A 27,742-nucleotide genomic window follows, 5' to 3' on the forward strand; every position below is an offset into this window, starting at 1 on the left:
GAATCTGAAGTTAGATTTTTACACTTGCCCTCCTCTTCCTCATCTGAATCTGCCTCATCATCTGTTTGAAATGGCTCAAGAGCTGCCTTTATTAGCGCCCACACTAACCAAACGGAAACTGGAATTTCTGCTCCCTCTTTATACGCCTTTTTAACACCTCTTCCAATTCTCTCCCATTCATCCAACTCCATAGTCCCTTGTTCAGGAAAGCATGGGCAAAACTGCTTTACTATACTAAAGAGTGATAACAAATTCTGAGTACTAACTTTCACTCCCCCTCTTCGTAATAAATCCCTTAAGAAATTTAAATAAGCAGAATGTCTCCTTTCACTTTGTCCCATTGTTACCCTGGTTCTTCCGAGTGCTCAGCTTTTCCACCAAGCTTCTTTTAGGACATCTTTTAGACATCCTTGGGTGTCCTCTGACGATGCGTCCTCTGCTTTCACACGCTCTAGCTTTCCTTCACCGGGGTCTTTGTTGTCCCACGTTGGGCAGCCAGGAATGTTGGGGTGATCAGACCCAACACCAGGTCACGGGGACGACAAAGTCTGGCGGAGTCAAAGGAATGAGAAAAAGACAGTTTGAGAGAGAAAGTGGGACCAGGGGGCCATCGCGAGTGTGGAAGCTGCGAAGGCCCCCAGCTCTGGAAGCCCACATGATTTATTGGTGCTCAAACAAAGAAACAGGTGGTGAGGATGTGGGGGTTGAAAGGAAACAGTGTATCAAGTGAATGAGAAGCACATGGCTGTTTGAGATAATGGGAGTGCTAGAAGCAAGGAGCCAGCAAGTCTAGCAGACATGCAAGCCCTGCCTCAGCTTCTCTTCCAACACTCAGCTTTTCTCCCAACAGTCTCCCAAGTAGTTGGGACTACAGGTGCACGCCACCACGCCCAGTTAATTTTTGTATTGTTAGTAGAGACGGGGGGGAGGGGCGGTGTTTCACTATGTTGGCCAGGCTAGTCTCGAACTCCTGACCTCATCATCCACCTGCCTTAGCCTCCCAAAGTGCTGGGATTACAGCGCCTGGCTGATTTTTTTTCATTTTATTTTATTTTATTATAATTTGGTGATTTCGTAGTTTTAATTGACAGTTTGTAACTGTACATATTTACAAGGTACAATTTGATGTTTCTATATATATACTATACTGACCAAATCAGGGTGTTCAGCATATCCATCACCTCATACAATCATTTATCTGTGGCGAGAACATTCAAAAGCCTCTCTTCTAGCTATTTTGTAATATGCAATACCTTATTGTTAACCACTGTCACCCTACTATACAATAGAACACCGGAAAGTATTCCTACTAATTGTAACTTTATATCCATTGACCAATCTCTCCTTATCTTCCCTTCTCTTCCCTTCCCTTCTCAATCTCTGGTAACCATCATTCTACTTTATGCTTCTATGGTATCATTTGTTTTTTTTGGAGGTGTAAGTGAATTTTTATTGGGAAGGGAGGTTGTCAACTTAAACAGCAACAAATAAAGAGTGAATAAGGAAACTCCCTGTTGCCACAGATATACATGACCTCCTTATGTGATACAGGAGGCATTTCAATTTGTGACTCCCAGTCAGAGATGGCAAGTGCTTTTCCATTTAATCTAATATTACTGGATTCCTACTAAAAAGGAATACATTGAGAGCATGGAAAAGTTGCTTATTGAAAGGAAACCCCCGAAGAGTAAGGGAGGGAATGTAGAAATTAAGTTATGTGGAACACTCTTCAAACTGTAATTAACTACATTTTCATATCTTCACAGTAATACAGTCACTTGCAGAACTGGTTCAGATTACTTAAATACCAGATACATTTTTAGTCCTGTATAAGTGTTTGGAAATTACTTATGTTTATATAAAATGAAGCTATTAATACTTTTCTACAGCAGTAACTGCACACCAGGAAGGCCAAGACAAACACAGATCAAGGGATGAAGTTTTCCCAAAGCTGCAGTGTGAAAAGCCTATAAACAGTTGATTCCATATACATGAATGGGTTTCTTTGCTATAGGAAATCCAAGTGGAATAAGGAATGGAGATGTGTAAAAAGGTTTCTTGAAGTAAAGAAGGATGACACACTGTATGGATTTAGATTTCAGCCCCTTCTGCAACATCACATTCTCCTGCACTGTCTGATGTCCAAAGTGTTAGGTTGTCTCAAAGCAACTGTATGATGAGGGTGCTTTGTATGAGTCTTCATTCAGTGTGTCAAGTTCAGTTATGGCCTCATCAAAAGCCATTTTAACCAGCGTGCAGGCAAGCTCTGGGTTATTAAGAATCTCATAGTAAAATACAGAAAAGTTAAGAGCAAGCCCTAGGCGGATTGGGTTGTGTGGGTTGCATCTCTTTCTTGCTTATATCAAATGCCTCTTGGTAAGCTCCTCGGGAATTATCGTTTTTGATCATCACCACATGCAACTTCAGCAAGGTACCGGAAGTAATCACCCTTCATTTTCAGATAGAAGACCTTACTCTCTGGATTAGTTGCATTGGCTATTAAATATTTATCCAACAATTCCAGGACCTTGGTGCAGATGGATCTCAGCTCGGACTCCACTTTCTCCCGATAGTCCTTAATCAGCTCTAACTTCTTGTCGGAGGTGTAGGTATTCTGCTGGATGCTCCAGATGACTCTCCAGGCGGACCTGCGGCCAAGACCACGTTCTTGTAGGCCACGGAGAGCAGGCTGCGCTCCTCCTTGGACAGCTCGGCGCCCTGCTCGGTCCCGGCCTTCATGCAGGTGGCCATGTCGTTGTAGCGCTCGGCCAGCTTGGCCTTCTGGATCAGCTCCGTCTTCTCCATGGCGGGCGCGGAGCCCGGGCCTGCCCGGGCTGAGGGCGAGGAAAGCCAGGGCGGCCGCGGAAAGCCAGGGCGGCCGCCGACCCAGAGCGGGAGGAGCCTCCAGAGCTGCGGAGGGGTGGGGCGGCGAGGCGAGAACAAAAAGCAGGGAGGGAGCGCCGTCAGACAATGGGGCCAGCAGCCCGCTTTTATCTCTGACACAGGGCGGCCGGTTGAATTTCCCTCTCCCACGACCCCACCGCCACTGGGCGCCCGGGGAGGCCGCTGCCGGCGGCGGGAGGAGGCGGGGGCGGTGCAGAGGCCCAGCGCGCTGGGAGCCCGAGCTGCCGCCGCTCCCACCACCCCCGCTCGGCCGGCCCAAGATAAAAGCGACCGTTTGACATCAGCCTTTTTAAAAAAATGGATTCCACATATGAGGGAGATCAGATGTTATTTGTCTTTCTGTGTCTGGCTTATTTCACTTAACATGATGTTCTCAAGGCTCATCCATGTTGTTGTACATGACAGGATTTCATTCTTTTTTATAGCTGGATAGTATTCCATTGTGTGTGTGTATTATATATATACATACACCACATTTGTGTGTGTGTATATATTTATATTCACACATTGTATATATATACCACATTTTTTATCCATTGTTGGACATTAGATTAACTCCATATCTTGGCTAATATAAATAAACATGGGAGTGCAGAGATCTCTGCAAAATATTGTTTTTATCTCTTTAGAATAATACCCGGTAGTGGGACTTCTGGATCATATGGAAGTTCTATTTTTAATATTTTGAGGAACCTCTATACTATTTTCTATAATGGCTGTACTGATTTACAATCCCACCAACAGTATATAAGTGTTTTCCTTTCTCTACATCCTTGCCAACAACCATTTTGTTTTGTCTTTTGATAATAGCTATTCTAACTGGAGTGAAGTGGTATTTTGTTGGGGTTTTCATTTGCATTTCCTTGATGATTAGTGATGTTGAGCATTTTTTCATATATAAGTTGGCCATTTGCATGTCTTCTTTTGAAAAATGCCTGATAAGGTCTTTTGCCTATTTTTTAATTGGGTTGTTTGATATTTTTTTGCTCTTGAGTTAAGTTTCTTAGTATTCTAGATATTAATCCCTTGTCAGATGTATAGCAAGGACTGCTGGCATCTGTGGTAGCAATGGGGACAGGTGGGAGCCTCTAGTTTACTTTTTCCCTGTAAGAAGTCGTCTCCCTGTATTTGATGTAATTCTGGTGGAGGAGACAGTGTAGCAGAGGCGGAGCGCCTTGTTTCCCTCTCTATGGTGCTATTCTGTGCTTCCATGCTCCACAGGGATTTTGCTCTCCCCTGTTGCTTTCCAGTGTACATTCTCAGTCACTCCTGTTGAAATATAGTTGTCTGTTTGTTGTTTTGGTTCCTTTTGTGAGGGGAATGAGTGCCAGGTTGACTCTAGTTGGCTGTCTTGCTGATGTCAGTCAGAATTTTTCCATTTTAGGTATGTTATCTAATTTATTGACATATAATTGTTCATAGTATTCCTGAGTAATCATTTTTATTTCTGTAAGGTTGGTAGTAATGTACCCTCTTTTATTCTTGAATTTAGTTATTTGTGTTTTTTGTCCTTCTTGTTTAGTCTAGCTAAATGTTTATCAATGTTGTTGATGTTTTCAAAGAACCAGCCTTTGGTTTTATTGATTTTTCTCCATCATTTTTCATTCTCTATTCCATTTATTTCTGCTTTAATCTCTATTATTTGCTTTCTCTTCTTGCTTTGGGTTTAATTTGCTCTTCTTGTTCTAGTATCTTAGGGTATAAGTTTATATTATTGATTTAAGATATTTCTTTTTTAATATAGGATTTTGTAGCTATAAAAATTATGCATTGCAAAAATTTTATTATGTTATGTTTTAGTTTTGATGTAACTCATAACATTTTCTTATTTGTTGTAATTTTCTTTTTATTCTTTGATTCATTGATTATTTAGGAGTGTGTTGTTTAATTTCCACGTATTTGTTACTTTTCCAAATTTTCTTCTTTTATATCTAATTTCATTCCATTCTTGTCCAAAAACATACTTTGTATGACTTCAATCCTTTAAAATTTATTGCAGCTTGTTTTATGTCGCAATATATTGTCTATTCTGAAGAATGTTTTACGTGCACTTGAGAAGAATTTGTATTTTGCTGTTGGATAGAGTGTTCTATAAATATTTGTTATTTCTGTCTGGTTTATTTTGTTGTTCAAGTCCCACATTATTTGAAGTGGGGTATTGAAGTATCCAACTCTTGTGATTGAATCATATAATTCTCTCTTCCATTTTGTCAGGATTTTTTCCTGTATTTTGGAGCTCTATTGCTAGATGCATATATATTTGTAAATGTTACATCTTCTTGATGGATTCACCCATACACACACTCTTTTTTTGTCTCTAGTAACAACTTTTATCATAAAGTTTGTTTTCTCTGATATTAGTATAGCCACTCCAACTCTCTTTTGGTTAGTTTGCATAAAAAAATCTTCGTTTTGGCCAGGGGCTGTGGCTCATGCCTGTAATCCAGACACTTTGGGAGGCTGAGGTGGGCAGATCACTTGAGGTCAGGAGTTCAAGACGAGCCTGGCCAACATGGTGAAACCCCATCTCTACTAAAATTACAAAAATTAGCCAGGCATGGTGGGGTCTGCCTGTAATCCCAGCTACTCGGGAGGCTGAGGCCAGAGAATCACTTGAACCTGGGAGGCAGAGGTTGCGGTAAGCCAAGATCATACCACCTCACTCCAGCCTGGGCAACAGAGTCTCAAAAAAATATATATATATACATATATATGTATATATATGTATATATGTGTGTATATATGTATATATGTATATATATGTATATATATGTGTATATATATACACACACATATTTTATTCTCTTTCTACCTATTTGTATCTTTGGATCTAAAGTTTTTTTTGTTATAGACAGCATATAGTTGGATAATGCTTTTAAAATCTCATATAGTGCCAGCTGCAGTGGCTCACGCCTGTTATCCCAGCATTTTGGGAGGCCGAGGAAGGTGGATCACCTGAGGTCAGGAGTTCAAAACCAGCCTGGCCAACATGGCGAAACTCTGTCTCTACTAAAAATACAAAAATTAGCTGGGCACGGTGGTGGGTGCCTGTAATCCCACCTGCTCTGGAGACTGAGACACGAGAATTGCTTGAACTGGGACCTGGGAGGCTGAGGTTGCAGTGAGCCAAGATTGTGCCACTGCACTCCAGCCTGGGTGACAGAGTGAGACTCTGTCTCAAAACAAACAAACAAACAAACAAAAAGCAAAGCAAAAACAAAGACAAAACTCATATAGAACATAGATATTTTCTAGTGTAGCATCCTAATTCCCTTGTTATTTCACTTACTGTGTTTTTGAAAATTATTTTTAGTGATTGCCCTGAGTATTACAATTAGCATTTTTAACTTATAACAATCTAATTTGGATGAACAGTAACTTGATTTCAATAGTATATGAAGATTTTGTTCTTTAGTAGTTCCATCCTAACCCTCCTTTATGCTGTTGTTACCACAAATTACATGTATATACATTGGGTGCCTTTTAACACAGATTTATAAATCTTGTTTTATGCAGTTTTTTTTTAAATAAGGAGAGAAAAAGTGTTATAAACAAAAAATACATTTATACTGTATTTTATTTTATTATTAATTTCTGAGACAGAGTCTTACTGTGTCATCCAGGCTGGAGTGCAGTGGTGCAATCTCGGCTCACTACAGCCTCAATCTCCTGGGTTTAAACGATCCTTCCACCTTATCCTCCCAAGTAGCTGGGACCACAGGCGTGCACCACCACACCTGACTAACTTTTATATTTTTAGTAGAGATGGGGTTTCACCATGTTGAGCTGGCTGATCTCAAATTCCTGGCCTCAAGTGATCTGCCCACCTTTGCCTCCCAAAGTGCTGAGATTACAGGCATGAGCCACCGTGCCCAGCCATACTTTCTTATTTATTTGTATCACTCATCATTTTTTGTTGAAAACTGGACTTTTGAATAATCTGATGTGGCAACTTTGGAAATCAGATGCTCTCTCTTTACCAAGGTTTATTGTTGTTTTGACTTGTTTTTACTAATGTGCGTGGGTGGTTGTTTTAGTGACTGCTCTGAACTAGTCTGTATTCTTTGTCATATGTGACCACGAATTCTCTACTCAGCTATTTTAGAGATTAGTTCATGATTGGACAGAGAGCCTCTTAAGTGCCCAGAACCAGCAAATCTCCTAGTCTTTGTCAAAGAACTCCATGTGCATGTTGGGGTGTACTTTCAACAATCACCCAGGCCATTAACAACTCTGCCTTAGCTTTCACTTCCTGATTGTGTAAAGGCTCAAGGTCAGCCAAACATGACAGTGTGGGGCCTTCTTGAGTCTTTCCAGAGCATGTGTACAGTCCTATGCATGCTTATGACCTTCTAGATCTTCTGAAAAATGTAGGAGGTTTTCAAAGTGCTTATAGATATATTCTTCCCCAATTTTTCTGTTTAAGATTTTTTATTAGTCTATTGTGTAGCTTAACTGTTATTCGCAGCCTTAGGCAGCTCCAAAGCTAAATCACTTGCCTGTATTTGTTTTTGGCAAATACTCCCCCTGGAGAAGGCTTTTTGCACTGTGTTATCTCTGAGCAAGTGGTATTTTCCAGGGAACCACCAGACATATATAACAATGACAGTTGTTTAGGAATGAGGCTTTGAATAAGCTCCTACCTCTTTCTGCTCCCTCACGTGTCAGACAGGCTGCTGGTTTTCTTCATAAATGTGGACTGTAATTTTTTAAGGCTACTGCAGAGCTAGAGAGTGGGAGATGGAACTAGGACAAATTAAAATGACATAAAGCTCACTTTTCTTACAGAGATTCAGGTGTTTTTCTTTAAAATACATTCCCCAGGTTGCTGCAAGCCTTTGGTTAATTTCCAGAGTTCTGAAAATGTTGATTCTGACTAGTTTTGGCTTCAAAAAAATTTTACGGAGGACTGAATTTGGGGGGCCGTTACTCTTCCATTTTCACTAATATTGTCTCAATAATTCTTTTAAAAAGTTTGTTAATATAATTATATCTAAAAACATTAACAGTACTGCCTTAATATATGTCTACTTTGTGTTTCCCTGATTGTCTCAAAGTATTTTTATAACCATTTGTTTGATTCAGGTATTTTAAATGGTCCCCAGATTACATTTGGTTGATATGTCTTTAATGCCTCATTTAATCTATAGGTTCTCCTTGTTCCTTTTTATTTTTGCAATCTTTTTTTGTTGAAGAAACTGGGTGTTTGTCTTCCTGTTTCCCACATTCTAGAGTTTGCTCATTCTATTCTCATGATACTGTTTATCATGCTCTTTTGTCCCTTTTTTCCCTACAGGTTTAATTAGAGTAGATTTTACCTTTTGGTAAGAATATTTCATATATACTATTGTCTGTCATTCTCCTTATATTTTAATTAAAAAAAAATTAAAAATAGAATATAGAGGCTTACCTATAATCTCTTCCTTCTGTGCACTCCCTTCTTCCCAAACAGATATACACTTATTCTCTCAGTAATGAAATACTTATTTCTAGGAATTGAAAAGTAACCTTTTTTTCCATTAAAATACTGGTTCTGTCAGTCTTAGATTACCACGACCATTATTAAAATCTTTATACTGCATTTTTTACTATTTAGTATTTTTAGATTTTTAAACCCCAAACCTAAACCTTTGTCAGCCTAATTGTACTGGAATTTTAAAAATAGTATCAGGCTGGGTGCACTGGCTCTTGCCTGTAATCCCAACACTTTGGGGGGCCGAGGTGAGAGGATCACTTGAGCCCAGGAGTTCAAAACCAGCCTAGGCAACATAGCGAAACCCCATCTGTACAAAAAATTAAAAAATTACCAGGGTATGGTGGCACACACCTATAGTCCCAGCTACTCAGAAGGCTGACGAGGGAGGATTGCTTGAGCCTGGGAAGTTGAGGCTACAGTGAGCCATGATCGTGCCACTGCACTCCAGCTTGGGTGACAGAGTGAGACCCTGTCTAAAAAAAAATATTGTCATACATTATATCCAGTTCACATTCTAAGATATTGTGTGGATGCCTTTCATCCAGATTCTTCAGTGTGGCAGGCATTATTATAATAGTCTCATTTTACAGTTGAAGAAACTATAAGCTCTGAAAGATTGAATAATTCACACGAAGTCATTCATAATGGAGTCAGGTCTCCCTTTCAGATCTACTAACACCAGAGTCTATGGATTTTTTTCATTACACCATTTTGAGAATAAAATCATATGGTATTGCAAGCTGCTCCTTGTACTCTTTTTTTTTTTTTTTTTTTTTTTTTGAGATGGAGTCTCGCTCTGTCACCCAGGCTGGAGTGCAGTGGCGCGATCTCAACTCACTGCAACCTCCACCTCCCGGGTTCAAGTGATTCTCCTGCCTCAGCCTCCTGAGTAGCTGGGATTACAGGTGCCCGCCACCACGCATGGCTAATTTTTGTATTTTTAGTAGAGACGGGGTTTCACCATATTAGCTAGGCTGGTCTCGAACTCCTGACCTCCTGATCCGCCCGCCTTGGCCTCCCAAAGTGCTGGGATTACAGGCGTGAGCCACCGCACCTGGTCTCTTTATTTTATTTTATTTTTTTTAAGATGGAGTCTCGCTCTGTCTCCCAGGCTGGAGTACAGTGGTACAATCTCGGGTCACTGCAACCTCCACCTCCCGGGTTCAAGTGATTCTCCTGCCTCAGCCTCCCAAGTAGCTGGGATTACAGGCACGCGCCATCACACCCAGCTAATTTTTGTATTTTTATTAGAGACGGGGCTTCCCTATGTTAGCCAGGCTGGTCTCGAACTCCCGACCTCAGGTGATCTGCCCCCTTGGCCCCCCAAAGTGCTGGGATTACAGACGTGAGCCACCATGCCTGGTGCCTGGTACTCTCTTAAGAAAAATATCTCCTTTTTAAGATTATTAGTATCATAAGATCTAATACCTTGAAGCAGATAATATAGATACTGCAAGTATGGGCTATAATATAATAAATCACACCAGGGTGAGGAAAATTGAAAGGTTGTTCTCCACTTAATGCTTTAACATTACCAAATTAATGTTGTCTTCAATTACCACTTTCCCACACTAAAAATTAAAACTAATCACTATATATAATTTAAACGTTTTGAATTATTGCCCTGAGCTTAATCTTAGTTTAAAACAATTGAAACACACCAGAACTTTCTTCAAAGAAAAATGTATTTGAAAACTCCTGGTAAAAATACTGATTCCTCTTTTAATGATAAAAGATAAAACACACTCTTATTGGAGCAGAGAATAATGACCACTTTTGTTTTATAAAACATGTGTTTCCCTCACCCCTAATTGAGTACACATGCTCCAGGAAAAAAATCAAGGCCAAATACTGCTAATAATGAAAGGGAAGAATATTAGGATCATAATTTAATTAGCTCTAAGGATCTCTTTGCTCATCGAGAAATAAAAGGATCAATGATCCCTTTGAGCACTTCAAGGCTTTTCCTGTCAATTAGCCATTGTGACTAGATTGGCTATTTAAAGGCATGCTTTTCAAACTGGGTATGAGTACTCCCAGGGAAATTAAAAACTGTATAAATATACACACAATTACAGAGTGAGGAATGGCATTTTTACTCAGATTATTTGCCAAAAACAAAGTATCCTGAATTGGGTCAGAGCAAATCTTCTGAAGAATATATGATGTCTGTATGGCATAAACTAATATCTGGAAGTAGGAAGAAAATTCTTCTGCTTTATTATACTTGGATACCACATCCAAAGCAAAAAATCTAACCAAAGAAAAGCAAAATAATCTGTTTAGAGGAAGATTTAATCAATTTGAGAGAGAAGCAATTATTTTACTTATCTAATTCGAATGCTGGGATAACATACTTTTTTCTTGAAGTGTTCAATGGTACCATTGACCATTTTTTTTTTCTTTTTTAAATTGATATTGTCTTTTTAAATATTTTTCTTCTTTTCTTTCTTTTTTTCTTTTTTTTTTTTTTTTTTTTTTTTTTTTTTTTTTTTTTTGAGATAAGGTCTTGTTATATTGTCCAGGCTGGTCTTGCGCTCTTGGGCTTAAGCAATCTTTCTGCCTCAGCCTCCCCAGTAACTGGGACTACAGGCGTGTGCCACTGTGCTTAGCTAATAAATATTTTTTTCTTTTCTACAGTAAAAGTTCACAGATCTCAAGCGTAGCTCACTTAATTCTCTCTCTCTCTGTCTCCCTCACACACACACACCTCTTTCTCTCTCACACACATACACACACACAATCATTTAACTACCTACCACTCAGATCAAGATGTAGAACCATTTCCAGTACCTCAGAAGACTTCCTCATGCCCCTTCCCACTTGATACTCTCGAAGGTAACCACCATTTTAACCTGTATCACCATAGGTTTATTGCCTGTTGTAAAACTTCATTTAAATGGAATCAAACTATGTACTTATGTATTTGACTTTTGCTCAACATTATTTTCTTTTTCTTTCTTTCTTTTTTTTTTTTTTGAGAGTCTCACTCTGTTGCCCAGGCTGGAGTGCAGGGGTGCGATCGTGGCTCACTGCAACCTCTGCCTCCCAGGTTCAAGCGATTCTCCTGCCTCAGCCTCTCGAGTAGCTGGGATTACAGGCACGTGCCACCACGCCTGGCTAATTTTTTGTATTTTTAGTAGAGATGGGTTTTTGCCATGTTGGGCAGGCTGGTCTCGAACTCCTGACCTTAGGTGATCTGCCTGCCTTGGCCTCACAAAGTGCTGGAATTACAGGCGTGAGTCACCATACCCAGCCAACATTGTTTTCTTGAGATTTATCCATGTCATTGCACATTCTAGTAGTTTCTTCTTTTTTTTAGCTGCTATGTACTAATTCCATTGTGTCAATTTACCACAATTGGTTTATTCATTCTAGAGTATAAATACATTTGAGTTTCCAGTTTTTGAATTATGAACAAAATGGATATGAACAGCCTTGTACATATCTTTCATAGAATATAAAAGCACTCATTTTGGTTGAGTTCATATGCAGGAGTGGAATTTCTTCGTCATAGAATGAAATGTATGTTTGGCTTTTGTAATAATGCCAAAGTGATTATGTGTTTATTTACAACAGCAATGTATGACAGTCTCAATAGCTCTATATCTTCATTGGCACTTGATTTTGTCTGTCTAATTTAACCATTATGTTGGATGTATGGTAGTATCACAATGTCATTTTAGTTTGCATTTTCCTGATGATTAATGATGGTGAGCATCTCTTCATAGGTTTATTGACCATATGGATATCTTCTTTCGTAAAATGCCTGTTCAGGTATTTTACCTATTTTATTACTGAGTTTTTGTCTTTCTATTGTTTTGTAAGATTTCTATATATTTTTTTTATTTTTTAGAGACGAAGTATCACTCTGTTGCCCAAGCTGGAGTGTAATGGTGCAAACCTAGCTCACTGCAGCCTGAAACTCCTGAGCTCAAGTGATCTTCCTGCCTCAGACTCTTGAGTAGCTGGGACTACAGGCGTGTGCCACCACACTTGGCTTTTTTTTTTTTTTTTTTACTTTTTTTTGTAGAGATGGGGTCTTGCTATGTTTCCCAGGTTGGTCTTGAACTCCCGGCCTCAAGCGATCCTTCCGTCTCAGCTTCCCAAAGTGCTGGGGCTGCAGGTATGAGCCACCACACCTGGCCCAGTTCTTTACATATTCTAACTACAAGTCCTTAGTCATATGTATTACGGAAATCTCCCAGTCTATGGCTTGAATTTTCGTATTCTTAATGGTATCATTTGACCAGAAGTTCTTAATTTTAATTAAGTCCAATTTATCATTTTTATATAGTTAGTACTTTTGACGCCCTACTTTAAAAATCCTTGCCTATCCCTAAGATCAAGAAGATACTCTTCTATGTGTTTTGCTAGAACAGGAGTCGACAAACTACAACCCAAAGGTCAAATGTGGCCCAGATAATGTTTTACTGAATCATAGCTATATCCATTCATTTATGTATTGTCTATGGTTGCTTTCACACTTCAGCATCAAAGTCAGTGTGACAAAGACCATACGAGCCACAAAGCCTAAAATATTTACTCTCTGGCCTTTTACAGAAAATGTTTGCCAACCTCTCTAGATCATTTAGATCTATTGCCCATCTCAAATTAATTTTTGTGTGTGGTTTGAGATAGTTCATTTTTTTCTATATAGATATCCAGTTAACCCATCACTATTTAAAAAAAAAAACAACTCTAACCCTTTCCCACTGAATTGTAATGGTGCCTTCACCATACATCTGATGACTGGATATGGGTGGTTCTCTTTCTATATTCTATATAGTGCTCCATTGGTCTATTTGACTATCATTGCATAAATACCATATGGTCTTAATCACTGTAGCATTATAACAAGTCTTGATACCTGATAGTGTAAGCCCTCCAGCTTTGTTGTTGTTGTTGTTTTGAGATAGAGTCTTGCTCTGTCGCCCAGGCTGGAGTGCAGTGGCGTAATCTCAGCTTACTGCAAGCTCCGCCTCCCAGGTTCATGCCGTTCTCCTGCCTCAGCCTCCCAAGTAGCTGGGACTACCAGTGCCCGCCACTACGCCTGGCTAATTGTTTGTATTTTTAGTAGAGACAGGGTTTCACCATGTTAGCCAGGATGGTCTCGATCTCCTGACCTCGTGATCCGCATGCCTCGGCCTCCCAAAGTGCTGGGATTACAGGCGTGAGCCACTGCGCCCAGCTGTTGTTGTTTTAAGATTGGCTTTTCTAGGACCTTTGTGTTTCCATATAAATTTAAATTTTATTGATATTATTTTTAATTGACAAATCATAATGTATACATTTATGGGGTATAATGTGTTGTTTTGGTATACGTATGCAATGTGGAATGATTAAATCAGGCCAATCATCTTGTTGATTTCCACAAAAAAGAGCGTGCTGGTATTACTTTTGAGATTGTGTTTAACCTATATATCAATTTGGGTAAAATTAACATTAAAATAATGAGTTTTCTAACCAATAAGCATAATATATTAATCTATTTATTTAGATTTTTTTTAAATTAAAGCAATATTTTGTAATTTTCTATCTTATGCAGCTGTTTAATAACATTTAAAAATTGTTACTGTCTTTTCATTTTCTCCAACCTTGAAAAAACCCCCATCCAACCACATCTACTTTGTTTTTCTGTTAGACATGAATTTTTCTTAAATATTGTGTCCTTTTTTAAGTCTTCATTCCCCCAGCTCATAAGCACAATGAAGCATCATATTATGGCTGATAGTAAATGGAAAGAGGGATAATTAAAATCAGTGTACTCACATTATTACAAATTCACCACCAAATCTTAAGATGAATTTGAAAGCTCTAGGAGAGCTTTTTTTATCCTACCATTCACTACTAACACTAGGTTCCATACCTTTTTTCTTCAGTACACTTAGATTAGGGGCAGAAATGTTAGCAAAACCCACTTTGGTTATCAGCCATTTCTGCAATTACCACTAAAGCAACCCATTTAGTGCTTTGATGGGCCTATAAAAGGAAAACCTCTTCCAGTGTATTTAAAGAGGTGGTAGACTAGAAGAGGCTATTTTCTTAGCAAAATTTTGACCCGAGGTTCTCAGTCTAATGGTATACCCTTCAACGTTTATTCATTATGCATAAAATTAACTCCCTCTCTAGAGGTGGATTCTTCTTATGTCTTTAATTCTGTTCAAGAATTTCATTAGGAAATTTTGAGGAACTTCATTTCTGAAAAATCATTCAGCCTAAACCCTGGTTTCGAACTTTAGGCTGATTCTTCTGAGTTCTTTGAAACTTTGTTTTTTTCTTTAAGTTCATCTTCTAGTTTAATGCACCTAAGAGTTTATGAAGTGTTTATATTTACTTTATCTGGTTTGAACTTTATAACTCCCTAAGGCAAAAAGCATGCACATGCACACATGCATGTGCACACACACACAAGCTCTAAGAAATTTTTGCTCTCTTTTTTCTCAAACTTTATATATTCAAGGTCACTTTTTTGTTAGAAAGATTCCCAACATGATCTGGTATAGGGAATGATTTTTAAGATTAGTGTGAAACTCAAATGGCATCCTGATTTTTCAATTCAGAGATCTCCACATTTTTAGTTCTCTTGACACTAGTCAGTACCTACTACAGTTCCTAGCCTACCGATTTGCCTCTGCTTGCTCCAGCTGAAAAGTTTCTCTCAAAGGAAAGCATGCAAAGAATGCTAAGGATTATTTCTAGAATCGTTTTATTGTGTTTGGAAGCCTTGGCTCAGGCAGCTAGTCATGCAGATCATTTTAGTTTATCTATATTTAGTGCTGCTACAGCATGCCTATCTGACCAGATTATCTCCAACTTTATGGGATGGTAAGGACAAGAATATAGTAAACAAGATGGCCAAAATATACTTATTCATGCTATCTCCCTATTGGTTCTGATTCTGCCCTCTGAAAGTGCAGAGAATAGTTTCAATTCCTCTTCTACATAATAGCTCTTTAAAAATTTTAAAATAGCTGTGACTTCTTTTCCTCTTTGCCCCAAGCCTTCTCTTTTTCTAGTGTAAGCAACTAGATCTTTACTGTCTTGGTCATCCTCAACAAGCCATCTAATTAATTGGTATTGTGCCTGATGTTATCTACTTTTAAAATATAGCCTCAGATCAGACCTTGTTGAGTAGCCATGTTTGTTCATACAATGGAATATTATACAGCAATAAAATGTATGAATAATTTCTTGCATAGGAATGGGTGAATCTCAGCGATATAATGTTGAGTGAAAGAAGCCAGACACAGAAGAATATATCTTGATTACGTATATGTAAAAGTTCAAAAAACAGCAAAACTAAGTCAGGGCATATTGGTTCATGCCTGGGCAACAAAGCAAGACCCTGTCTCAAATTAAAAAAAAAAAATAAGCCACTAGTGTTCAGGGATGCATGTTTAGGTGGAAAAGCTATATATATATATATAAAAGGGCATGATTCTCCTAAAAGGCAAGTTAATGATTACTTAGGTGGAAGAGAAAGGCCTTAGTGGTTGGCAGGGGGATTCTGGGCTGCTGGAGATGTTCTTTTTCATGACCTGGGTGCTGGTTACATGGCTGTTTGATTCCTGGTAAACCATTGAGTTATATATTTGTGTGCTCACTGTTCTGTATGTGTTATTCTTTACAATATAAAAGGTTAAAAGGCTGGGCACAGCGGCTCACATCTGTAATCTCAGCACTTTGGGAGCCTGAGGTTGGGGGGTCACTTGAGCTCAGGAGTTTGAGACAAGCCTGGCCAACATAGTGAGACCTCGTCTCTACTAAAAATACAAAAAATTATCCGGCTGTGTGGCACATGCATGTAATCCCAGCTACTCAGGAAGCTGAGGCACAAGAATCGCTTGAACCTGGGAGGCGGAGGTTGCAGTGAGCCAAGATCATGCCACTGCACTCCAGCCTGGGTGACAGAGTGAGACTCTGTCTCCAAAAAAACAAAAACAAAAACAAACAAACAAAAAAACCCAAAGCTTTAAAAAAGTACAATGCTTTGTTGTTTTCAACCCTCTGTTGCTATTCTGGTAATCGTCACTGTTTCTCAAAGATTGTCAATAGAGAATCAGTAGTTTCATCTTTAAGTTCTTTTAGGTCTTATTCAAAGTCCAGCTAGGTAAAGAGAAATTACTCTTGTTGTTCCAAAAAGGGAATTTAATAAAAAGAATTAGTTGGCCGGGTGCAGTGGCTCACGACTGTAATCCCAGCATTCTGGGAGGCCGAGGCAGGCAGATCACCTAAGATCAGGAATTCGAGACCAGCCTGACCAACGTCGTGGAACCCCATCTCTACTAAAAATACAAAAACTAGCTGGGCGTGGTGGCATGCACCTGTAATTCCAGCTACTCGGGAGGCTGAGGCAGGAGAATCGCTTGAACCCGGGAGGTGGAGGTTGCAGTGAGCCGAGATTGTGCCACTGCACTCCAGCCTGGGTGACAAAGTGAGACACTGTCTCAAAAAAAAAAAAAAAAAAAAAAAGAATTAGTTACTGGCTGGGCACGATGGTTTACCTGTAATCCTAGCATTTTGGGACAGAGGCAGAAGGATTGCCTAAGGCCAGGAGTTTGACACCAGCCTAGGCAACATAGCGAGACCCTGTCTCTGCAAAAACATTTTTAAAAATTAGCCAGGAGTGGTGGTGCATGCCTGTAGTCCCAGCTACTCGGGAGGCTGAGGTGGATAGCTTGAGCCCAGGGGTTTGAGGCTGCAGTGAGCTGTGATCATGCCATTGCACTCCAGCCTGGGTGACAGAGGGAGACCCCAACTCTTAAAAGAATTGGTTACATATTGGGTACAATGTATACTGCTTGAGTGACGGGTGCACTGAAATCCCAGAATTCACCATTAAATAACTCATCCATGTAACCAAAAACTATTGAAATAAAATTAGTTACAGAGATTTCGGATACATGGCATAGTAAAAGGGAGAAAGGGAGTGGGACAAAAGGAAGAAGAGTGATACCCAAAAATCAGAAACTAATAGTCCTGAGGTAGAGCCCACAAGCTTGTAACTTTTGTTGCACTGTTAGAGACATTATCACAATCAGTCTAGATCTACCCAAGTATTACCACCTTGATTAGGGCTGAAAATACTATTGCTATCACTGCAACTCCTGCCAGCAACTGACACCCATTAGAGCCAAAAGCACTAAAAAGTTATAATTGGTAAGCATCTCTAAAATTGATAATAATGGTCACTACCTCTTTGTGTTGTTGAAATTAATGAGTTAATGTGTGTGAAGTGTTTAGAATAGATGCTGATCCATAGAAGACAAAATAAATGTCAGTTACTATTATTGTTACACGGTTAATCTTTTAAAAAGTATTTATTGAATACTTATTATTTGCCAGAAACTGTGCTAGATGCCTAGGATTGTCATGAGAATGAATTCAGAGAATGCATGTAGAGCAATCAGCACAGTACCCCCGTGTGGAAATAAGCAGAAGCCAAGAGATCTATTGAGTAGAGAATGCACCCTGCTGGTTGGTAGGGGTAAGGAAGGGGAAAAGATCATTTTTTTAAAAAGTCAGACATGAGTTTAAAGGTGGGATACCACTTATAAGATGACCTTGAGCAAATTACTTAGCCTCAACCAGTCTCAATTGATTTATTTGAAAATGAGAGTAATATGAAGTGCCTCTAAGCATTATGGTAAAAAATAAATAAGATAATTGGCATGTTGTATAGCACAGTAGATACTCAATACATATTTGTTTAGTTAATAAATACCTTTCTAACTCTCCCATTGCATTTCTTTTTTTTTAATTGAGACAGAGTCTCGCTCTGTTGCCCAGGATGGAGTTCAGTGGCATGATCTTGGCTCACTGCAACCTCTGCCTCCCAGGTTCAAGTGATTCTCTTGACTCAGCCTCCCGAGTGGCTGGGATTACAGGTGCCCGCCACCATGCCCAGCTAATTTATTTTATTTTATTTTATTTATTTATTTATTTATTTTTAGTAGAGACAGGGTTTCACCGTGTTGGCCAGGCTGATCTTGAACTCCTGGCCTCAAGCAATTCCCCCACCTCAGCTTCCCAAAGTGCTAGAATTACAGTCGTGAACCACTGTGCCCAGCCTCCCATTGCATTTCTTTTCTTTTTTGAGACAGAGTCTTGCTTTGTCACCCAGGCTGGCGTGCAGTAGCTCAATCTCGGCTCACTGCAACCTCCATCTTCCAGGTTCAAGCGATCCTCCTGCCTCAGCCTCCCGAGTAGCTGGGCCTACAGGCGTGTACCACCACGCCCAGCTAATTTTTGTATTTTTAGTAGAAATGTGGTCTCACCATATTGGCCAGGCTAGTCTCGAACTCCTGACCTCAAGTGATCCACCTGCCTCGGCCTCCCAAAGTGCTGGGATTACAGGTGTGAGCCACCATGCCTGGCCCTCCCATTGCATTTCTAATGTCATAAGTAAATCAAGAATGGAGGAGGAAGAATATGATATCCTCAGGGAAAGATATTTTGGCTAGTGATACTGTTGTAAACCCTGGCAAGAAACCTCTCACTAGCCTCACAGAGCAAAGCTTACATCAGAGAAAAATCCATCACCAATGATCTGTCACGTGATGCCTCTTAGTTCTATTTTCTCCTTATGTCTTAATAGATCTTATCTCTAAAAAATACTAATTCCAATACAAATGTTAGGATCAGTCCTAACACTCGAATATTCATTCAACAACTATTTAACGATCTTATACTATGTGTATTAGTGTGCTCAGGCTGCCATAACAAAATACCACAGACTGGGTGGCTTAAACAACAACATTTATTTCCACACAGTTCTGGAGGCTGGTAAGTCCAAAATCAGGGTGCTGGCCAATTTTGTTCCTAGTGAAGTCTCTTTTCCTGGCTTTTCCAGAGAGCTAGGTTTTTGTTTTTGTTTTTGTTTTTGTTTTAGCAACATACTACTATTTCTTAGTGTTTTTCAAACCTGCCACGTTTTAGTACCCACTACCACTACCCTAGATGTGGTTCTGATTTCTTATCTAGACCCTTGCTAGAGCCTCCTAAATAGTCTCCTTATCTCTGCCAATCAAATGTCCATACTCCTGCCAGAGTTCTCTGTAAACGTGAATTGGATTGTGTTTCATCTGCTTAGAATGCCTCATTGCCTAAAAAAGAAAGTTTAATTCCCTTAACATGGCATTCAATGTGCTTCACAAATCTGCCCCACTCTACCTTGTTCCATTTTCTTTGGCATCACTCTCACTGCTCTGATGGCCTTCCCTGTAGCCCAACTAGACTATTAACTTTCCTGAACTTGAATATGAGAACAATGCACTTGCATACCTCTGCACACTTGCTCATGCTGTTTGCTCAGCCTGGAATGCTCTTCTCTGTCTAGTGACTGGCAGATATCAGCCCCTCTTGCAAGTCTCACAGACACTATCCCCTTTTGAGGTCAGAATTAATTTCTCAGTTCCTGCGCTATCAGGCTGAGGTTTTCCAAGAGCAGGAAACAGTGATAAAAAGCAGTAGTAATAGTAATAGCAGTAGCTGCAAGCTTTCAGTAAGGAGATCTTTTGGCTAGCTTGGACTGAAGAAAAGACTAGACAGCGTGGGTGCTTGGTTCGTGTCTGTGGGAGTCAGGAAGTATAATCAGATTCGCATGGGGGAAAGAGGCTGTCTTTTTGCTTTCAAGATGAACTACACCTAACCCATCCCACACTATCAAAGGAGAACTCTTAGAGCATGTCTTGCAGAAAAGAAAAATAATCATAGAAAAGTACTTGCCTCTGCCTCATACCTCCCCCTCACTGTGAGCCTTCTTACCCTAAGTGGGAGGTGTGTGGAACTCTGAGGAATCTGGAGAGTGTACCGATACATGGGTTCATAGCTTGTTGATGCTTAGGGTTCATTCTGCTCAGTCTGCCATTGTCCTGCTTCTCTCACAATTAGATTGTTCACCAATGGTTGTTCACCAGCCCACTGTTTCTGAGGTTCAGCCCATTGAGAGCAGAAAACAAAAACAAAACCTTCAAATGGCAAAGGGATTTGAGAGAAAACAGCAGAGCTGATACAGGAATGGCTGATGGTGTTAACCCACAGTGTATATGTCCTTGGGATCCCTGGAAGGACCAGAAATATTTCAGTGGGTTAGTTACTGTTTAAAGACAGTGGAATACCAGTCCAACGAGAGACCAGTGCAGCAAAGAATATAAACAGAGAATTTTATACAGTTCTGGCAATCCTATAACAAACAGAAGTACTCACACATGGTTTTATGTCAGTTTGTGAATTGAGTTCAAGAGGCCCTAAATCTAAGTGCTGTATGTAAAATAAAAGCAATTAGTGCAGCTGTTACATTGTATTCTCCAATCTGGAATCAAGTTATGGGCAGAAAATACAGAATATTTTTCCCGCTTCATTTTAATCACAGTTTGGAAGTTTATTTGTTGCTTCTTTTGTATCCCTTACAATGTTTGGCACTGCTGTACACAGAATAGACACTAAATAAACATGAAAGCCAGGAATGAGGTTAAAGATCCCTGCTTGATAGTCATTAGTATAGTCAAAACAGAGTTCTCACTGTCACTTCCCACCCTCCCTACATTTCTTATGAGCCTTGCCCCAGCAGGAGGCCCCCAAGCCCCTCAAGGTAGTCCTAAATTAATAGGCTCATCAGTAGGCTTTTCTCTCTGACATCGTTTCCTTTTTTTTTTTTTTTTTTTTTTTTGAGACGAAGTCTTGTTCTGTCACCCAGACTGGAGTGCAGTGGCATGATCTCAGCTCACTGCAACCTCCACCTCCGCCTCCCAGGTTCAAGTGATTCTCCTGCCTCAGCTTCCCGAGTAGCTGGGATCACAGGCGCGTGCCACCACGCCCGGCTAATTTTTTGTACTTTTAGTAGAGACGGGGTCTCACCATGTTGGCCAGGCTGGTCTTGAACTTCTGACCTCAGGTGATCCACCTGCCTCGGCCTCCCAAAGTGCTGAGATTACAGGTGTGAGCCACCGTGCCCGGCCACTATTTCCTTTTCTTGGGATCAGTTGAAGTACCCCAATTCACAAAGCTAATTCCAGAAATAGGGTTGCTGGGAGAAATTGGGGGTAATTTGTTAGGTTCTGGGCTTTGCACCTAAGAATCACTGCCTTAATTCTGTGCTTTATAGTGTGATGGAAAACATTGGTGCTAAGGACTGGGCTTGTTAGCAGGAATCTTCTCCTCTAGAATGGAATGCATTGATATGCAATAATGTCCTCTTTGGCATTTATATTCTTCTGAAACTTCAGTAACGCAACAAGTCATTCTCTGGCATCCAAGTGTAATTTCTACTTTACCTCCTTGAATCACAATACTTTCTCTACTGCTCTTCTTAGCACATTCTTCTTCCCCAGAACGCTTTCAGCAATGGGCCCATGAAACTGGTGGAAGGTCCCTAAAATTTTATTCCATTATCTATTATGTATTGTTCATTGATCCCTGACAGGTTTGCTCTGATTCAGCATGAATAACAATACTAGCTAACATTTATTGAATACTTACCATGTGCCAGGCAATGTGCTAGGCACTTCATATATGCATCTCATTTAATCCTCATACCTACCCTCTGGCAATTTTAGTCTTTTCATTTTACCAAGAGGGAAACTAAAATCAATAAGCAGATAGTAGCATCAGGATTTGAGCCCAGGCAGTCAGCCTTCAGATCCCATGCTGGTAACCACTATGCTAGTACCACTCTTAAGTATTAAGAGTTGAATATGAGTTAGCTGTGCTCTGGCAGCCTGCTTACTCTTAGCTACTCTTAGGAGAAAGGCTTGGGACCTGGGGAGTAGGCACCCCAAACCCACAACCTTAATAGCTAAAGTTTTCTTGTGGGTAGAGTGAGGGTAAGATAGGGAGGACACACAGAACTTCAGTCTGGTACTTCCTTTTTAACTATTGGGTCACTTAATCTCTATGTACCTCACTGTCTCCATTTATGAAGTGGGAGCAATCTCCCTGGCTTGCTTTCTATTTCTGAAGCAAAATACTGAATCAAACTGCTTCTAAGACTACAAAGGCTCTCCGAAGGTTTAGCTGATTGTAACCATTATCTCCAGAAGCTAGAGTGTTCTGATACAAAGAAGTGTAATGGGAATGATTCAGGTAAAATAGTGGATTGGAGAGGGGACAATGTAGAACTGCTGGAGTAGGATTTGCTTATTATTGGTAAGATGATTGCAATAAGAGATTATTATTTAGAACATACCATAGAATTACAAAGCACTTTACAGCTATTCTTCAGTACAGTCCTACAAATTGATATAAGACTAAAAATAATGAGGCCAGGCCTGAAAGGTTACTCAGTGGGCAGTAAGTATGAATAGTCATTGAAATGAGAAAATGACAAATATACCTCTCAGGTCCAGCACAGTATATCTCCAAGAGCCCTATTCCCTGCTCATATAGCTGTTTCCAAGAAGACTCTGGCTTAATGTGGTAGCTGCATAGGGGTAAGGATCCAGGCTGCTTTGGTGATGTTTGGGGCTGCTTAGCACTGTACTTTGGAAGAATTGCATGCCTTAACACCCCTCTGCACTTCCACTGCCTTATTATAGCACTTTTCTCATTCCACTTTGTTTAATAGTTGTTTGAGTAGGTGTCTGCCTCCCCTATTAGACAGAGATTGTGAGTTAGTCATTTTTGAATCTTGCTTTGGTGTTGGAAATGTTTTACACTGAGCAGGCCCTCCCTTATGTGCTTTCCAACCCCAGGAACCTAATTAATTTCGACTGATCCCAGTCCTCGATGGCCTAATAATAGGTAGATTAAGCACATGCTTAGGAAACCAGCTAAATAGAGGCATTAAATATTTTTTTTTTAAAGATTTGAGTATTGGATATATTTTTAAAGAAAGGATCAGTTGGGTGGTAACACAATGAGATACTACTTTATAACTTCTAGGATGGCTATACTAAAAAAGACAAGTATTGGCAAGAATATGCAGAGATGGGAACCCTTGTACATTGCTGGTGGAGATGCCACTTTGATGAACGGTCTGGCAGTTCCTCAAAAAGTTAAATGCAGAGTTATCATATAACACAGCAATTCCATTCCTAGGTATGTACTTAAAAGAATTGAAAACATATATTCATACAATAAACTTGTACACAAATGTTCATAGCAATAATATTCATAATAGCCAAAGGGTGGAAACACCTAAATGTCCATCAATTGATGGATGGATAAATAAAATGTGGTATATGTATACAATGGAATATTATTCAGCCATACATAGGAATGATGTAGTGAAGCTTGATGATAATATGCTATGTGAAAGAATCCAGACACAAAAGACCACATATTGTTTGATGTCATTTGTGTAGAATGGCCGGAATAGGAAACTTTATAGAGACAGAAGGTAGATTAGTGGCTGCCTAAGCCTGAGAAGGGACTGGGGGGATATTGGTGGTGACTGATAATGGATATGGAGTTTTTAGTTTGAGACAGAGTTTCGCTCTGTCGCCCAGGCTGAAGTGCAGTGGTGCAATCATAGCTCACTGCAACCTGGAACTCCTGAACCCAAATGGTCCTCCTCACGCAGCCTCCCGAGTAGCTGGGACTAAAGGCACAAGCCACCATACCTGGCTAATTTTTAAATATTTTTCAGTAGAGACGTAGTCTCACTGTGTTACCCAGGCTGGTCTTGAACTCCCAGGCTCAAGCAATCCTCCTGCCTTAACTTCCCAAGGTGCTCAGATTATACCACACCTGGCTGAATTGTGCACTTTTAAAAAGTGAACTGTATGACAATAAGAAAGAATTGCAGTTGTAATTATGAAAAAGTTCAGATTTTGTTGAATTCTCTCATGCTTATTTTATAGGTTAGTATTATTTATATCTTAAATTATTTATGGGCATTTAGGGTTTGTACCATTATCTATCTCTTTCATTCTTGGGGTTTTTTGTTTGTTTGTTTTTCCTTTTTTTTTGTTTTGTTTTGTTTTGTTTTGTTTTTAGATGGAGTCTCGCTCTGTTGCCCAGGCTGGAGTGCAGTGGTATGACCTTGGGTCATCACAACCTCCACCTCCCGGGTTCAAGTGATTCTCCTGCTTCAGCCTCTTGAGTAGCTGGGACTACAGGTGTGCACCACCATGCCCAGCTACTTTTTATATTTTCAATTGAGACGGGGTTTCACTATGTTGGCCAGGCTGGTCTCAAACTCCTAACCTCGTGATCTGCCTGCCTCGGCCTCCCAAAGTGCTGGGATTACAGGTGTGAGCCACCACGCCCAGCCATCGTTCTTGGGGTTTTAAAATGTCTTACCCTAGCCCTGTTGTACTCTAGCTGTGCATCATACATCATATTGAATCTTTCCTTCTTTGCCTTCCCCTTCAAAAATCATTTGCCCTGTATCCCATGCCTGTCTGGTGATTAGAATGAAAGAGACAAACTAATGAGTATAATGTATAGTAACTGAAGATAGCACTTTCATTTTGACAGATGCTTTAACTTGAAGGAAATGATTAATAGGGAATTGCAGGCACCATGGTGGGGCCAGCAGGGGAAGTCATTTTTATTAGTGATAGCATTTCAGTCCTCCTCAAATTATACCAAGTAGGTACCTACTAACTCCACTGACTCCTGTGAGATCGAATTTAAGATGGGATCTAAGAAAGGGCCAATATGGTAGCTCCAAGTTTGACTGGTTATTGTCCTGTATGAGGCATCCTTTTATCACTGACAGAGTCTCACCTTGACATTGTCACTTTGCCTCTACCAAGCAAATAAATACCTTGTCTTTCTTTTGTGAGACAGATAGAGCTTGCTACTAGATATAAAACAGACAGCTCTTGTTGTTTAGGCCCAGGTTTGCTTTAGATTCTGAAGCAACTTCAGGGTTTAAAGGCATCCCTGAAATGGGTCTCTACCAGTTGGTGGTCAAGGTACTTGCCACCCATATATGCCAATATGTGCTTTCAAGTGCATCTAGAATTATGAAGTGGTAAGTTCTAGGATGTGTCCTATTTGTAACACTGTGGCCCTGCCTAAAAGTAGGAGAGATGTGGGAAGAGTATCAGCTTTAGAGTCAGGTGGATTTGGGATTGAATCCCAGCTTGCATTTTTTTAATTAGCTTTATGAATTTGGACAAGTTACTTTTAACATCTCTGAGCTGTAGTCTCCTTGTCTGTAAAGTTGGAAATAATAACCCTTACCTCACTGAATCATTGTGAGCATTGCAGGAGGTAACAGATGTCAAGTGCCTTACACTACTTGGCACAGAATACAGTTTCAAAAATGTTAGTTCCCTTCCCCTCTCAATCCAAGTTACAAGCAAGAAGTGAGTGACCATCTTGCCTCAGTATCCTAAACACAATGAAAGTACAAATCAATAGCAGTTCTCTTTAGCCTAGAAAATCAGTAGTTTTTTTTTTTTTTTGAGATGGAGTTTTGCTCTTTTTGCCCAGGCTGGAGTGCAATGGCGTGGTCTTGGCTCACTGCAGCCTCTGCCTCCCGGGTTTAAGTGATTCTCCTGCCTCAGCCTCCCAAGTAGCTGGGATTACAGGCAACTGCCACCATGCCCGGCTAATTTTTGTATTTTCAGTAGAGATGGAGTTTCACCATGTTGGCCAGGCTGGTCTTGAACTCCCAACCTCAGGTGATCCACCTCAGCCTCCCAAAGTGCTGGGATTACAGGCGTGAGCCACCGTGCCCAGCCGAAAATCAATAGTTCTTATTGAATTGTGTATGTTTTCTTGGAAGCTCATGTGAAAGGTTGCTAGTGAACGTGCATATGTCTAGCAGTCTGGGCTGAAAGGAGGATAGGAAGGTTGATAATGTGAAAGATAGTGAATAAACCTGAACTGTGTGGTTGGTATGTCTACTTAAAGAAATATAGTATCTGATCTAGCATGGAAACAGGGAGCTAATTACATTCCTGGCATGACGTCCTTAGCTGTTATAGTCTACTCTAGGATGTATGTCCTTTGCATATAGGAAAACCACCAGGACCTTGAAGCAATAGAAATAATAATCTCTTACATTTGAATAGCACTTTATAGTTTCAATATATATTCACATCCATAATCCCATTTGAGTCTCAATCCAAATGAGTGAAGTAAACAGGGCAGACAGCTATTATTTCCTATCTGGTGAAGGAAAAATCAAAGCTCAAAAATGTCAGTGACAATTTTGTAGCAAAATTGGGATTAGAACCTTTGTCTTTTGACTCCTAATTCAACATTCTTTCCACTATACCACTTTAACTGTAGCTTGAATGGTTTTGGCCTAAATGGAATATATTTGAAAACATAAATAGAAGTTATGTTATATAACATCCCAGCTGCTGGGTCTGGTTTAGCAGAAGCTTGAAGAACAGCAGAAGAGGGTGGGAGGTAACCAAGTGTGTAAAATGAGTTCCGCATTTTCAGATGTTCAACAAAAGCAACAGAGAGTGCTCAGACCATTGACTGGGACAATACTGATTCTTTAACCCTTAGTCTGTTATGGCTTTGCATTATTCCTTATCAACTCCAATGACGAATTCCAGCCTTTTCGACATTGTGCCCCTACATTTTTAATCTGTTCCTCCAACTTAACCTGTTCCTTCAACTTATCACCCAGCCTCCTGCATCTATATCATACATGGTGAAAATCCCTCCCTCCTACTCTCTGACTCATTCTCTCATCTGAATTCATATTAATCTTGTTCGTCCTGAGACATTTGCCTCTATCTGTTCTTCTAACCTTTTTGGTTTTTCTGCATGGAACCTCAATTAATTGGAAGCAATCTCTGCTATGTAAATCAAATAATATGGCAGAAGATATTCTGCAAATAATAGCTGGCAAAGATTTATTATTATTCTGCATTTTCTAAGGGATATTTTTTACTTTCCAAGCTTACTGAAACCTGGGTATTCTTTGCTCTGATGATGCTGCTTCCCTCTAAACTTTCTCCAGTTTGTCCATAACATAGCCTTAAACTGGTTGTGTGTGTGTACCTGAGATGGGACTTTCTTTTTTAAAAAACTTTATTTATTTGGAGACGAGGTCTCACTATACTGCCCAGGCTGGTCTCAAACTCCTGAGCTCAAGAAATTCTCCTGCCTCAGCCCACCAAAGTGCTGGGATTACAGATGTAAGCCACTGTGCCTGGCCCAAGGGGGTGGGGCTTTCTATAGTGGGGAAACATTCTTCCCACTTCCCAGCTCATCGGAGTCAACATACTTCCTGCTCCTCGCATGTTTTTCGATAGCAGGGAAAGGGAGGAAACCAAAAGATTGCAGAGGAAAGCAAGAGAGGAAACAATGTATAAGAAGTTCCCAGAGGGGATACAGAGAAAATGGCCTGAGGTCATGGGAAGAGGGGTTGACCTTAGGGAGGTAATAAGTGATTTCATTTTGTCTGGAGACAGTAGGAGGGAAAGACTGGAAGACATTCTG

The 27,742-nt window shown here is 40.0% G+C and overlaps 1 pseudogene; it reads right to left on the reverse strand.

Moving 5' to 3' along the window:
* Positions 1-580: 580 nt before the first annotated feature.
* On the reverse strand, positions 581-2,843 carry LOC129052997 (14-3-3 protein theta-like; annotated as a pseudogene).
* Positions 2,844-27,742: the final 24,899 nt, after the last annotated feature.

This window comes from Pongo abelii, chromosome X (genome assembly GCF_028885655.2).
Source record: "Pongo abelii isolate AG06213 chromosome X, NHGRI_mPonAbe1-v2.0_pri, whole genome shotgun sequence".
NCBI classification, from domain to species: domain Eukaryota; kingdom Metazoa; phylum Chordata; class Mammalia; order Primates; family Hominidae; genus Pongo; species Pongo abelii.